Raw genomic sequence first — 15,624 nt, forward strand, 5'->3', positions numbered from 1 at the left:
CAATGCAAGAAGTCTGATGGGCAAAGCAGATGAACTCAGGGCATGGATGGGTACATGGGACTGGGATGTTATAGCTATTACTGAAACATGGCTAAGGGAGGGGCAGGACTGGCAGCTCAATGTTCCAGGGTACAGATGCTATAGGAAAGATAGAGCAGGAGGTAAGAGAGGAGGGGGAGTTGCGTTCTTGATTAGGGAGAACATCACGGCAGTAGTGAGAGGGGATATATCCGAGGGTTCGCCCACTGAGTCCATATGGGTAGAACTGAAAAATAAGAAGGGAGAGATCACTTTGATAGGATTGTACTACAGACCCCCAAATAGTCAATGGGAAATTGAGGAGCAAATATGTAAGGAGATTACAGACAGCTGCAAGAAAAATAGGGTGGTAATAGTAGGGGACTTTAACTTTCCCAACATTGACTGGGACAGCCATAGCATTAGGGGCTTGGATGGAGAGAAATTTGTTGAGTGTATTCAGGAGGAATTTCTCATTCAGTATGTGGATGGCCCGACTAGAGAGGGGGCAAAACTTGACCTCCTCTTGGGAAATAAGGAAGGGCAGGTGACAGAAGTGTTAGTGAGGGATCACTTTGGGACCAGTGATCATAATTCCATTAGTTTTAAGATAGCTATGGAGAAGGATAGGTCTGGCCCAAAAGTTAAAATTCTAAATTGGGGAAAGGCCAATTTTGATGGTATTAGACAGGAACTTTCAGAAGTTGATTGGGAGAGTCTGTTGGCAGGCAAAGGGACGTCTGGTAAGTGGGAGGCTTTCAAAAGTGTGTTAACCAGGGTTCAGTGTAAGCACATTCCTTATAAAGTGAAGGGCAAGGCTGGTAGAAGTAGGGAACCTTGGATGACTCGGGAGATTGAGGCACGAGTCAAAAATAAGAAGGAGGCATATGACATGCATAGGCAGCTGGGATCAAGTGGATCCCTTGAAGAGTATAGAGATTGCCGGAGTAGAGTTAAGAGAGAAATCAGGAGGGCAAAAAGGGGATATGAGATTGCTTTGGCAGATCAGGCAAAGGTGAATCCAAAGAGCTTCTACAAATACATAAAGGGCAAAAGGGTAACTAGGGAGAGAGTAGGGCCTTTTAAGGATCAACAAGGTCATCTATGTGCGGAACCACAAGAGATGGGTGAGATCCTGAATGAATATTTCACATCGGTATTTACGGTTGAGAAAGGCATGGATGTTAGGGAACTTGGGGAAATAAATAGTGATGTCTTGAGGAGTGTACATATTACAGAGAGGGAGGTGCTGGAAGTCTTAACGCGCATCAAGGTAGATAAATCTCCGGGACCTGATGAAATGTATCCCAGGACGTTATGGGAGGTTCGGGAGGAAATTGCGGGTCCCCTAGCAGAGATATTTGAATCATCCACCGCTACAGGTGAGGTGCCTGAAGATTGGAGGGTAGCAAATGTTGTGCCTTTGTTTAAGAAGGGCGGCAGGGAAAAGCCTGGGAACTACAGACCAGTGAGCCTGACATCTGTAGTGGGTAAGTTGTTAGAGGGTATTCTGAGGGACAGAATCTACAGGCATTTGGAGAGGCAGGGACTAATTAGGAACAGTCAGCATGGTTTTGTGAGAGGAAAATCATGTCTCACGAATTTGATTGAGTTTTTTGAAGGGGTAACCAAGAAGATAAATGAGGGCTGTGCAGTAGACGTGGTCTACATGGACTTCAGCAAAGCATTTGACAAGGTACCGCATGGTAGGTTGTTACATAAGGTTAAATCTCATGGGATCCAAGGTGAGGTAGCCAATTGGATACAAAATTGGCTTGACGACAGAAGACAGAGGGTGGTTGTCGAGGGTTGTTTTTCAAACTGGATGCCTGTGTCCAGCGGTGTGCCTCAGGGATCGGTGCTGGGTCCGCTGTTATTTGTTATTTATATTAATGATTTGGATGAGAATTTAGGAGGCATGGTTAGTAAGTTTGCAGATGACACCAAGATTGGTGGCATTGTGGACAGTGAAGAAGGTTATCTAGGATTGCAACGGGATCTTGATAAATTGGGCCAGTGGGCCGATGAATGGCAGATGGAGTTTAATTTAGATAAATGTGAGGTGATGCATTTTGGTAGATCGAATCGGGCCAGGACCTACTCCGTTAATGGTAGGGCGTTGGGGAGAGTTATAGAACAAAGAGATCTAGGAGTACAGATTCATAGCTCCTTGAAAGTGGAGTCACAGGTGGATAGGGTGGTGAAGAAGGCATTCAGCATGCTTGGTTTCATTGGTCAGAACATTGAATACAGGAGTTGGGATGTCTTGTTGAAGTTGTACAGGGCATTGGTGAGGCCACACTTGGAGTACTGTGTACAGTTCTGGTCACCCTATTATAGAAAGGATATTATTAAACTAGAAAGAGTGCAGAAAAGATTTACTAGGATGCTACCGGGACTTGATGGTTTGACTTACAGGGAGAGGTTAGACAGACTGGGACTTTTTTCCCTGGAGAGTAGGAGGTTAAGGGGTGATCTTATAGAAGTCTATAAAATAATGAGGGGCATAGATAAGGTCGATAGTCAAAATCTTTTCCCAAAGGTAGGGGAGTCTATAACGAGGGGGCACAGATTTAAGGTGAGAGGGGAGAGATACAAAAGGATCCAGAGGGGCAATTTTTTCACTCAAAGGGTGGTGAGTGTCTGGAACGAGCTGCCAGAGGCAGTAGTAGAGGCGGGTACAATTTTGTCTTTTAAAAAGCATTTGGACAGTTACATGGGGAAGATGGGTATCGAGGGATATGGGCCAAGTGCAGGCAATTGGGACTAGCTTAGTGGTATAAACTGGGCGACATGGACATGTTGGGCCGAAGGGCCTGTTTCCATGTTGTAACTTCTATGATTCTATGATAATTGTTTTGATGCAGCGGTTAAATTGCTGCCTGATGAAAAAGGTTGTACATTTTTAAAGAGTAAATCATTCACATATTAAACAGGAGGATCACTAGTGTTACCTGTTACTTTGCTATACAAACTAGAAACTGTTTGCTAATTTTACCATGCATTTACACTACTTAATCTTCAAAACTGAATGGCATTGCACAAATTAGTGCAGTGTTATTGTAATTCCAAAACCAAGTTGTTCTGTTTGTAATCATTATATTGTCATTCATTTAACTATGTAGTAGTGAAATAAAGTAGCCGCTGGTACTGCATTAAAATTGTAGCCTTTTCAACCCTCGATACCTTTGAGTTGAATTAAGTGATATGTGGTGTTTAACCAGTACTCTACTTGGTCCATCTGGTGATCAAGCCATGTCCACATCTTCTTAATCCAGTTATGTAGGGTTTCTCAAAAGAGTAAATTAGACATCACAAATAAAAGCCCCAAGGAAAAAAAAACTAAATCCCGATGCATTATACCTGCAAAGCTGTTTAAAGTGACTACAGGCACAGATGGGAGGCATCTCTGGCCCAAACTAACCCTCCCTTCTGTCAGAATTTGTTACGCTAGGGAAGGAAGGGGGTGGGCAAGGAGGAATGAACACTCATGTCCTCGGGAAGTAAACGGCAGAAAAATAGGATAAGGGATAATAAATGAGAAATCCAGTCTATTATCCTCACGTTGTCAGAAGTTTATTGCACAGCAGGGTCACAAATTGGCAGCAGATTAACGTCAGTGCCCAATAGGTTAATCTGCCCCCGCTGTGACAACTGAATTGTTCCTATATGGATTTTCAGTGCAGTGTGCATCTGCTAAAAAGAAGTTATTCTGATAGCAGTACTGCAAACAGCAGGCTCACTGTGTTACAAATAAGTAATAGAACTCACTGCATAAATAAGCATTTCAATATTAAGCAGTAAGGATGCAGTTGATACATCAGCTTCATAATTATATCTCTCTCGGTCTCTATTTCTCTCTCTCTCTCTCTCTCTATCAATCAGCAGCTACATTCCACTTTTGCTGAGCTGCCTCAGGGCAATAACATACAGTGATGGTTTGCACAGAGTCGAGTGTTTAATACCACCATTTATGTGAACTGTTCCAAGTAATTTATTTAAGGATGTAACCGTATTTTGAGCTGACAAGAGAGCACGTCAAAAAGCTAGGTGTGTTCTGACAGATAAGAGTTTTGTGTTCAAACCTTACTAAGACAGGAACCCAAAAAAGCTAATTAAATGTGTGACTCTGTTGTTTTTGGTTAAGTCACTGCAGAAAAAAAATGTATCAGCATTAAATGGATTATATTTATATTAACCTAGCATTATCAGTAAAGGAGTATTAAGGCATGGACTGTAAGTAAATGCTATCAAAATGCAGGTTAGTTGGTATTGGTGCACAGGCTTGGTAAGGTAGTGGAAAGCCTTGTGCACTCGATGGACTAAATAGATACATGTTTTATACAATCACTTTTATTAAGTAATCCAAGATAATGAATTGTAATCAAAACAAAAGAATTTCTGTAAACAGTGATGTTGATCTTTACAGATAAACAGCTAAAAACTGCAGATGCTGGAAGTCAGAAACAAAAACAGGAAGTGTTGGAAGCACACTGTAGATCAGTAAGCACCCGTGGAGAGAACAAAATCACTACTACTTGCGGTGCATGAGCAACCTATGGCTGCATATACACTTCAATGCAAAAATGCTTCAGCCCAATCCCCAGGTGTTATAGTTTAAATCTGGAGTCAGGGCCTGACTGGACTCTGCAACAAAGTGGAGTGAAACTCCCTCTTCCAAAGGCCCTGACTCCAGATTCATACAACTGTATAAAATCAATTCAGACTGACTCTATAGTCGTAATTTACACACAGGTTACTACTATTAACAAATACGGTCAACTTGTTTCAGAAATTCAAATGACTATTGTGGGACAATCGAGCAAAGATCAAAGTTATGTACAATAAAAGATCCTCTTTTTATGGTTAATGCACCCTTCATAGTCCAGCCATGATTCATTTTAACAGTCAGGGTCTAGTTTAAACTGCTTGGTCTTTCTCCCAGTTTCTGACGCATCATCTTCATCTCTGTGGCCACTGCCCCACCTCAGATTTTTGACTCAGATCTCTGCCCATCAGTTCCATGCACTCTGATCTGATGTATTTTCTCTGTTAGATCTCCCACCTTCCCATTCCCTGTTCAGTCTCTAGCCTCCAAAACCTGTTGAACATCCGTCTCAAACTGCCAAGTGAATGCCTTCAGCTCAGTGCCTGCTCTGAATCTGCTTCCAGGAACCAGCCCCTCAGTTTGAATTTTTAAGATTTTTTTTTAAATTCTGAATTTGATCTATTTCCTGGGCTTTCTCTTTCTTTTCCCCTCTCAACTGTTTACCTCCCTTTGCATTACAAAGATTTCTTCTTGCGTATCAGTTGAATTTTCTATTGTCATTTCTGGTTTGCAAGTTGTCAATCCCCTTCCTCTCCCATAGTTACACGTTTTTGCAGCCCAGTTAGAAATGTTTGCTTCAGTTCCTGAATTTCTAGGAAACTTGTGTGTTGGACACGCCCTTTAAAAGTCAGACAGAAGTAACTTAGCAAGGAAAAACCATGCACTTTTTGCAATCTAGTCAACCTACAAATCGGTTCAGAGAACACAGAGCTTCTTTCGTTGTACAGATTTTCACAGTTTAAGCAACACAAGATAATTTATTGCCTTTATTACATGATGTTCAGGACACACCACTGTGTCCTAATGCTGTTATGGGAGTTGTGCACCATTTCTACAGCTCCTATAGATAGGAGCGAGATAAAATCATCATCAATCATCATCAACTAACCTAAATTTAAAATTTATCATTGTGCTGATTCCCCAAAGGGGTGGGAAGCAAAACCAAAAATTAAAGGAGCAATCTGTGACATTCTCATGCCCCTCTCAGCAGTAAAACAAAGACCAGAATCGACAGAGGACTGGGGACAGGTTGCCTACTCCCCTTTCTGGGCAGGGAAGTGTATGTAATGATCAATTAGGAGAGGGGATAAACCTTTTTACAAAAATGGGCACCACACACCACACAGCATTTTTGATATTGTGGGCAAAGAACAAATCCAATTACCAGCCCATATCCAAGAGATAGGATACAGTAATTAAGACGGAGAAGTTCATTAGCTGCCATGAGGGATTTCTCTGCTTTTATCTGATGTATACTTCAATAGGTCTGCCTTTAATGGCTGTCAGCATCCAGAATATTTGCTGGCATTAAAGTCATTACGACAAGAAGTGACCAACGCTTTGCACAAAGTCTTAAGTCTTTGCTCTCAACAGTTATTTATTCTAAACCTGTTGTCATTCAGTAATTAGGATGACAGGTTTAAAAGGGACAAAACTATTGAATGGCTGGTTGTACAAGATAATGTTTCAAACAAGATCCTCAAATCTGTGCTTCTGTACTCAACCTATACTCAAGCCATCATTATTAAAAAAAACACGTCTGTACTAAATTTGCGACACAAGTAAATTCCAGTCTGTCAATAAGATTAAGCTTCTTTTTAAAACAAAACTATATACAGTCATTGCACACAGCAGGGAGTCAAGACAACTGAAAAGCAACTCCTTCATCCCCAGCATTACTTGGGAGTGAGACTTATAATGAACACTGCAATCTGTATTTTAACTTGGAATAGTTAATCTGTCCACATTCTTCTGTACCAGAACATTCAAGTTGCTGTTAGTATATAGACAAAATTAAAACGGTAATATTTTTGAGCTCAACACGCTGTGTGATGTAGGTCTTCACCAAATATGAATACCAGCTCTCGGCCTTACTAAATTATTTACTAAACACAAACATTTAGTCACAGGCTATTCATTCAGAAACTATTAATGAATTTAATAAAAGGCAATTTAAATAACTGAAAGACTAAATTAATATTGAAAATACACTGAAGGTTTCCACAATAAGATTTTTCCCTCACCTCCCATCTCAATTTTTACTTGTACTTTCCTGAAGCTCTCCAGGTCCAAACCCAAATAACCATTATTCATGCATGAACCTAGTGTTAGCAGCCCATTCAACATGGGGAAATTACAGCCAAGCTTGTTCCTATCCTCATCAACATCCACACATGTACTTGGCTAGAAGTTGTGGGTCACTGAATAGTTATCAGGAGTGGAAACCCTGAGTAGATTTTTCCCTCCCTCGCCCAGGAGCACTCCAACCAAAACTCTGTTAATTCAGTACAGATCAAGGATTGAACCTCAGAACTTTGCAGACTCAGTTTCACATTGAGCAGTATGCTTACCAACCTAACAGTCAAAGGGTGTTTAACAAATAAACTTATTTTGTACAATTAGTAAAATTACAAGAAAACATGAAATGTTATACTGTACATGAAAATAATGTGCTTCATTTTCAAAAACTAAATGAATTAAGATTTCGAGCAAAGGGAAAGTTTTTTTTAAAAAGCTTGTCAACCCCATTTAAATATAATTTTTTTCTTTAAATGTACAATAATGAGACTAGAAATGATAAGTGTGTGATATTAGCCTGGGAGTGCTTAATGTGTTTGTATGACTTTTTTTGACCACTATTTTAATGGATGCATTAACCCATTTACTTTGAATAGGTTAAAATGGAAAACAAAGAAATGTCAGATGAAATAGTTAAGGATTCATACACTCCTATCACAAATAGTAATATTTGGACTTTGGACACTTGGGAGTAATTAAATTCAGGAAACGGTAATCCTCCTTTGGGCTGAGACGACCTCTGGGCCAAGATTTTCCTCTTCGGTACTTGGTGCAAAGCAGTGCATAGTACTGCAGGACTGCATGCCTGCAATGCAGCCCACCCGAATATCTGTCCAGTTAAATTAATGGACAAGATTTCCTGTGTGATTTCCGATCTTTGGTTCATCCCGTGTGATGCTTCATGCCCAAGAGCTAAAAGGGAAAATTGGCCTGTGTCAGAAAAGCAAAGTCTAAGCCGTTTATCAACACCATCTCAACCCCAGGATAAGCTACTCTAAGGACACTCTAGAGTGTATTATCTTTATAACATATGTGGAAATAAAGTGATCCATCCTTTTCTCCTTAAACAAAGGGAAAAAAAGTCAGCAGGGGTAATGCAGCAGACAGCAACCGATGGTTATGATGGGATCAGAAGTCCTACTGACTGGTAATAGCACAACACCTGCATAAACCTGTAATCTAACTAAACAGTTCAGATGACAACATCATGCAATTGCAAACAATTTTACAACACCAAGTTATAGTCCAGCAATTTTATTTTAAATTCACAAGCTTTCGGAGGCTTCCTCCTTCCTCAGGTGAACGATGTGGAAATGAAATCCTCGAAATGAAGTCGCATTTATAATTCACAGAACAATGCTTGGTGATTACAGACAGTTTTTTCAACTGCCCGTTGCCAAGGCAATCAGTGTGCAGACAGACAGGTGTTACCTGCCAGGTCTCAGAATATACAAATCACCAAAAAAAAACAAAAACAAAAAAAAAGAGATAGAGAGGTAGAAACATAGAAAAGACAGCAACTGACCCGTTATATTAAAAACAGATAACATTTGTTCGCTGGTGGGGTAACGTGTAGCGTGACATGAACCCAAGATCCCGGTTGAGGCCGTCCTCATGGGTGCGGAACTTGGCAATCAATTTCTGCTCGACGATTTTGCGTTGTCGTGTGTCTCGAAGGCCGCCTTGGAGTATGCTTACCCGAAGGTCGGTGGCTGAATGTCCTTGACTGCTGAAGTGTTCCCCGACTGGGAGGGAACCCTCCTGTTTGGCGATTGTTGCGCGGTGTCAGTTCATCCGTTGTCGCAGTGTCTGCATGGTCTCGCCAATGTACCATGCTCTGGGGCATCCTTTCCTGCAACGTATGAGGTAGACAACGTTGGCCGAGTCACAGGAGTATGAACCATGCACCTGGTGGGTGGTGTCCTCTCGTGTGATGGTGGTATCTGTGTCGATGATCTGGCATGTCTTGCAGAGGTTACCGCGGCAGGGTTGTGTGGTGTCGTGGACGCTGTTCTCTTGAAAGCTAGGTAATTTGCTGCGAACGATGGTCTGTTTGAGGTTGGGTGGCTGTTTAAAAGCGAGTAGTGGAGGTGTGGGGATGGCCATAGCGAGGTGTTCGTCGTCATTGATGACATGTTGAAGGCTGCGGAGAACATGGCGTAGTTTCTCCGCTCCGGGGAAGTACTGGACGACGAAGGGTACTCTGTTGGTTGCGTCCCGTGTTAGTCTCCTGAGGAGGTCTATGCGATTTTTTGCTGTGGCCCGTCGGAACTGTCGATCGATGAGTCGAGAGTCATATCCCGTTCTTACTAGGGCGTCTTTCAGCGTCTGTAGGTGTCCATCGCGTTCCTCCTCGTCTGAGCAGACCCTGTGTATTCGCAGGGCCTGTCCATAGGGGATGGCCTCTTTGACGTGGTTAGGGTGGAAGCTGGAAAAGTGGAGCATCGTGAGGTTGTCCGTGGGCTTGCGGTAGAGTGAGGTGCTGAGGTGCCCGTCTTTGATGGAGATTCGTGTGTCCAAGAAAGAAACTGATTCTGAGGAGTAGTCCATGGTGAGCTTGATGGTGGGATGGAACTTGTTGATGTTATCGTGTAGTCTCTTCAGTGATTCTTCGCCGTGGGTCCATAGAAAGAAAATGTCGTCGATGTATCTGGTGTATAGTGTTGGTTGGAGGTCTTGTGCAGTGAAGAAGTCCTGCTCGAACTTGTGCATGAAAATGTTGGCGTATTGGGGTGCGAATTTGGTCCCCATGGCTGTTCCGTGTGTTTGGGTAAAGAACCGGTTATCGAAGGTGAAGACATTGTGATCCAGGATGAAGCGGATGAGTTGTAGGATGGCGTCCGGAGATTGGCTGTTGTTGGTGTTGAGTATTGATGCTGTCGCAGCGATGCAGTCATCGTGGGGGATACTGGTGTAGAGTGCCGAGACGTCCATCGTGGTGAGAAGTGTTCCTGGTTCAACTGGTCCGTGGGTACTGAGTTTTTGTAGGAAGTCTGTAGTGTCGCGACAGAAGCTGGGGGTTCCCTGTACGATGGGTTTCAGGATGCCCTCGATGTATCCAGAGAGGTTCTCACACAGGGTTCCGTTGTCTGATACGATAGGACGTCCGGGTGTGTTGGCTTTGTGTATCTTTGGGAGGCAGTAGAAGTCTCCCACGCGGGGAGTACGTGGGATGAGAGTGCGTAGGATGCTTTGAAGGTCTGGATCGAAGGTCTTGATCAGTTTGTTGAGCTGGTGGGTGTGTTCTTTGGTCGTGTCTGTGGGTAACCGTCTGTAGTGTTCCTGGTTGTCCAGTTATCGGTATGCTTCTTTGCAATAGTCCGTTCTGTTCTGTGTGACGATGGCTCCTCCTTTGTCCGCTGGTTTGATGACGATGTTGCGGTTGGTCTTGAGAGCGTTGATGGCGTTGCGTTGTGCTCGGGTGACATTCTGGACTGTCTTCTGAGTGCGGCTGATGAATCTGGCATTGACGCATTTCCTGACAGCTTGAGCATACATGTCCAGCTGAGGGCAGCGACCCTCTGGAGGAGTCCAGTTTGACTCTTTCCTCTTCGGTTGTTGTACCGCGGATCCCTCTGTCTGCTGTTCCGGATCGTCGATTGTCTCATTGGGTTCGCTGCTGAAATTTTGTGGTTTGTGGTAGAATTCCCGGAGCCTCATTCTCCTGATGAATTCCTCTGTGTCTGCCGCGAGACTAGTGGGGTCCATTTTGGTAGTGGGGCAGAAATTGAGCCCTCGGCTGAGAACTTCGATTTCGTCTGGTTGAAGGGTGTGGTCGGACAAATTGACGATAGACTTCCCTGTGGTTGCAACCGTGGTACCAGGGGAAGCTTGGTCGATGCTGGTGGTGATGCCGAGTTTCTCAAGCTTCCTGCTCTTGGTTTTCATGCAGGCAGCGTAGTTCCGTTGCCTCGTCTGTTTGGCGGTATATCGTAGCTGGTCTGCTGTGTCCTGAGTACAGGTTGAGAGTATGGACTCTATCTTGGTTTCGAGGTTGTGGCGTCTGCTGTAGAGTTGGTGTATGAGATGGTTGCGGAGTGTGCGAGAGGTACGGCGGCAGAGTCTCTCAGCGTAATCCGAGTTGTATGTGGACCTGAGTGGGTTCGTGATCTGGAGTCCTTTCGGGATCTTGTCTGCTTTCTTGCAGCTCTGTAAAAACTTGATGTCTGTGTCTAAATGCGCGATCTTCTTGGATATCCTTTCCACTGTGAGCCGGCAGTTTGTGGTGTCGATGGTAGTCATGATGTACCATGCCCCAGAGCATGGTACATTGGCGAGACCATGCAGACACTGCGACAACGGATGAACGGACACCGCGCAACAATCGCCAAACAGGAGGGTTCCCTCCCAGTCGGGGAACACTTCAGCAGTCAAGGACATTCAGCCACCGACCTTCGGGTAAGCGTACTCCAAGGCGGCCTTCGAGACACACGACAACGCAAAATCGTCGAGCAGAAATTGATAGCCAAGTTCCGCACCCATGAGGACGGCCTCAACCGGGATCTTGGGTTCATGTCACGCTACACGTTACCCCACCAGCGAACAAATGTTATCTGTTTTTAATATAACGGGTCAGTTGCTGTCTTTTCTATGTTTCTACCTCTCTCTCTTTTTTTTTGTTTGTTGTTTTTTTTTGGTGATTTGTATATTCTGAGACCTGGCAGGTAACACCTGTCTGTCTGCACACTGATTGCCTTGGCAACAGGCAGTTGAAAAAACTGTCTGTAATCACCAAGCATTGTTCTGTGAATTATAAATGCGACTTCATTTCGAGGATTTCATTTCCACATCGTTCACCTGAGGAAGGAGTTAGCCTCCGAAAGCTTGTGAATTTAAAATAAAATTGCTGGACTATAACTTGGTGTTGTAAAATTGTTTACAATTGTCAACCCCAGTCCATCACCGGCATCTCCACATCATAACATAATGCAAGTTAGTTTTGTATACTGGTCACCTGAAAGTTGGATCACAGCCTGCTATCATTACTTTATATGTATTGTCGGTGACTACATAGTATTTTGTACAAAAGTTACATGTGCCATCAAGACTATAGGTTTATTACAAATAGTCTGCAGCTGATTATCTGGAATTCCCTACTGCGATACGTTCTGGAAAGTGGTTAATCTCCACAGTTTAGTGACAAAACACAATCACAAGCATTCGGAGTCAGGTACTTTGGGGTCGTGACATTACACTCGACACCTTCATTGCATCTCGCTTATCAGAGTTGACGACACTGGGTACAATTCCTTGGTATGAGATTTTAGTTATAATTCTCACACCAAATACATAAGCACGATTAACAGTAGCAAGGTCGGTCAGTCACTGCAAGGTCTGGCCAAGTGATATTAATTTATTCTTGCCTTTTTTTCAGGTCTTTCTCTTCTTTTTCTATCTTTAAAGTCAACGGAAAGGAAATCGGGCGGGATGTATAACGGGTGGTCGATCCGATATTGCCCATTTTGCATCATCGCTGAAAGTTAAAATGACCCCAATGGGTCGGCTCACGTAGAATTAAAAGATCTCATTACATTATTTGGAAGAAGCGGAGAGATTTCTCCATGTTTCCTGGCCGACATTCTCCTTGAACCAAAATCAGATACCTGGGGCCTGATATTAGGAGACAGACGGATTGCCAACGGGGGGCGGGGGGGGGGGGTCGATTGGGCGCGTGGGTAACGCGCCCAGTGAAATCAGGGTGCTCCGCACGCAATCGCAGCCTAATTGAAGGTACTTACGCGTGCTTCCGGGTTTCCCGTTCCAGACCCGCGCAACGGGCGCAATGTGCATCCGCATCACAGGCTGTCAGCAGGAGGAGCCCTATTTGAAGGGGCAGTCCTCCAATGCTCCTCCTGCAACAAAGAACCATATTGCCTCTGGCCTGCTCCATGCTGACAAGGCTGCCCTAAGGTTCTCTGACTCCTCACTCCAGGTGCTGCTCGATGGGGTCAGGAGGAGGAGGGAAACATTTTTCCCATCGGACGGGAGGAAATGGCCGGCCTCTGCCACCAAGGCCTGACTCGAGGTGGCAGAGGAGGTCAGCAGCAGCAGCGTTGGCCGAACCTGCGTCCAGGTCAGCCAAAGTGAGTATACTTACGCATTCTCCCACACTCCGTCTTCCACATCACCTCCACCACCACACAACTCCTTCTGCACTGCCACCACAACGCTCTCGCATCACTCCTCACATCCACTCAACCATCATCTTCACCTTGCCTGCAAGTACTCACCGCCCCAGTTCCCATTTGAACACTACCACGCAACCCAATCCTCATGGCTATGTCTCACACACACCCTCCCATGCATCTCCCTCACGGTCACCCCCACCCACACGAATGCATGCAGCGGGTCACTATGCAACCATCACTCAATCACGCCTCTCTGTGTGTTGCCTTGATAGGAGAAGAGATGCCAGAATGCCCGGGAGAAGACAAGGACTGGAGGGCGCCCGTCACACCAGGTGGTCCTAACGGACGCAGAGCAGCAGGCACTAGAAATAAGCCGGACGCTGGAGTGCCTGTTCGTGGCGGACGGCGAGACTGGGAGCGCACAAGCGGCTAGTGACAGAAATCTAACACTCAGCACTCATGATAGCGAATGATCTTAACATCACTTGGCATCTGCAGCACCTTAACACCTGTACACATGCTTAATATTGCTTTCTGTTCTTTTGCAGGTCCATCTGTGACAGCCGGGACTACGGAAGGCGATTCCTCAGAGGACCTGCCGGCCTCTGAGGGGGCATCATCACATCTGAGCCAGCCATCCACCAGAACAGATACAAAAACCTGGGTGGGTCCCCATCCTCAATTAGTTGGGGTTACACATGGTGAGTCAACACGCATGTGAGCAGGGGCAGCCGTGGAGAGTCCGTGTCGGTGGGAGCACTCTTCTCCAGGCTCTGCTCAGCTGGACTCAGATGCTGAACCCTGGGGGCCAGCCATGAAAAGGAGAGTCATCGAGAGCCAGCAGCACATTGCCGAGGTACTGGAACACTTGCCATGCGCACTCTCCACAATCGCGCAGAGGATGGAGAAGTCCAATTCCTGCATGAGTGGAATACTGTCACAGGAACATGAAGGCATCTGAGATAGTGTCGCGGGTAGGTGCGGGAATGTCTGCAACGAATGCCTCCATCGAGCTTCAAGCACGGCTCAACAATGAGTCCATTCAGGCCCTGACAACAGCCATTTGGATTCAGGGTGAGCAACATTCTGCCGCCTTAAACATGCTGACCGATACCTTACAACTGGCCTTCCAAGGCTTCACACAAGTTCTCCAAACTGTCGTCCAGCAGGGTGGAAGGAATGATGTGGGCCTGGCCCAGGAGAGGGATGACGGCGAAAGGGGACATGGAAGTGGGATGCCACTCAAAGCACTCCCACGTCTCACCCGTTGCCCCCCTCTCAACCAGTACCCGCAATACTGCCTCCTCTCCGGGTGGCAGAGTCTGCCCCTGCACAGGTGCAGGTGGAGCAGTCTTTGAAGGGGCCCTCACGGGCACCGAAACCCAGAGGGTGTCTGTGCAAAGCATCTCATCGGTCAGGGCATGGACAAGAGCAACCTGCCACTACCTCTGCTGAAGCCACAGGGGTAGCACCACAGAGGGGTTTCCATAAACGTAAGGCTAAGGTTTTGTGAGCACAAAGGGGATGCACAAGGGTGTATGACAGAGTGTCATGTTTTTCATTTAGATTTGTTTCTTTTGCCAACCACATTAAATTTTGTTATCACCACTACTGCCACGTCTTTGCAAATCTTGTCTGGTTTGTGCAATAATTCCCTTTCCTGAGGACTACCATGAAGACCCATACCTGATGCCACCCATTGGGTCACTGCAAAGTGGATGCAAGTGTATTTGCAGGGCTCTTTTGTGCAGACGACTGAGACACCCCCGGCAATGTCCCCGGTGGCACCCTGGAAGGATCCGGAGGATAAGTTGTTGAGGGCAGTGGTGACTTTGACAGCAACAGGTAAGAAGATGGTGCTCAGGCCAGCTGGGAGCAGCTCGGCATCAAGGAGGCTGCAGATGTCCACGAGTATATGTTGAGTGACTCTGAGCCTCCGTGTGCACTGTTCCTCAGAGAGGACCAGGAAGCTGAGTCTCGCTCTGTGGATCCTGTGGCGAGGGTAGTACCTTCTGCGACACATCTCTCTCTGCGGTTGCTCTCCGTCCTGCTGTGCAGGTGGATGTGTCACAGCACTGTGTTGTGGAGCTCCACGTGTCAGAGGTGGACGGCGTGGCCGGTGAGGCTAGTGATGCTGTTCGTCCTCCGATGATGTCATGACTGCAGCTATGGCGGCCCCTATCCGGAAGATACACGTTTGAGGGGGTCCGCAAGGTAGGTAAATGTGTCTGGACACCGGGGTTGAGATACCAAGTTGGTGAATTTTAGTGTTAGGAGGAGGGTGGTGGAGGCCAAACTTTGTCCAAAGTGACAGTGACCGCCTGCAATGAGTGAGGGTCTCCCCCCACCACCTGTCAAATGGACCTTTGCAGCTCCCACAGGCTGGTGGCGGCAACACGTCTGTTTGAACTGGGAGTGTTTCCCCCAGCACGGGAAACACGCTCTGATGACATGAAAATCCCACCCCTCCTAAAATATCCTCCCAATCAGGTCTGCAAACGACCTGAACTATGTAATTAATTGCTTTAAGGGGAATCCCGCCGGCTTTAATTGCCGGGTGGGAGTCTCACA

Source organism: Heptranchias perlo, chromosome 28 (genome assembly GCF_035084215.1).
Source record: "Heptranchias perlo isolate sHepPer1 chromosome 28, sHepPer1.hap1, whole genome shotgun sequence".
NCBI lineage: Eukaryota > Metazoa > Chordata > Chondrichthyes > Hexanchiformes > Hexanchidae > Heptranchias > Heptranchias perlo.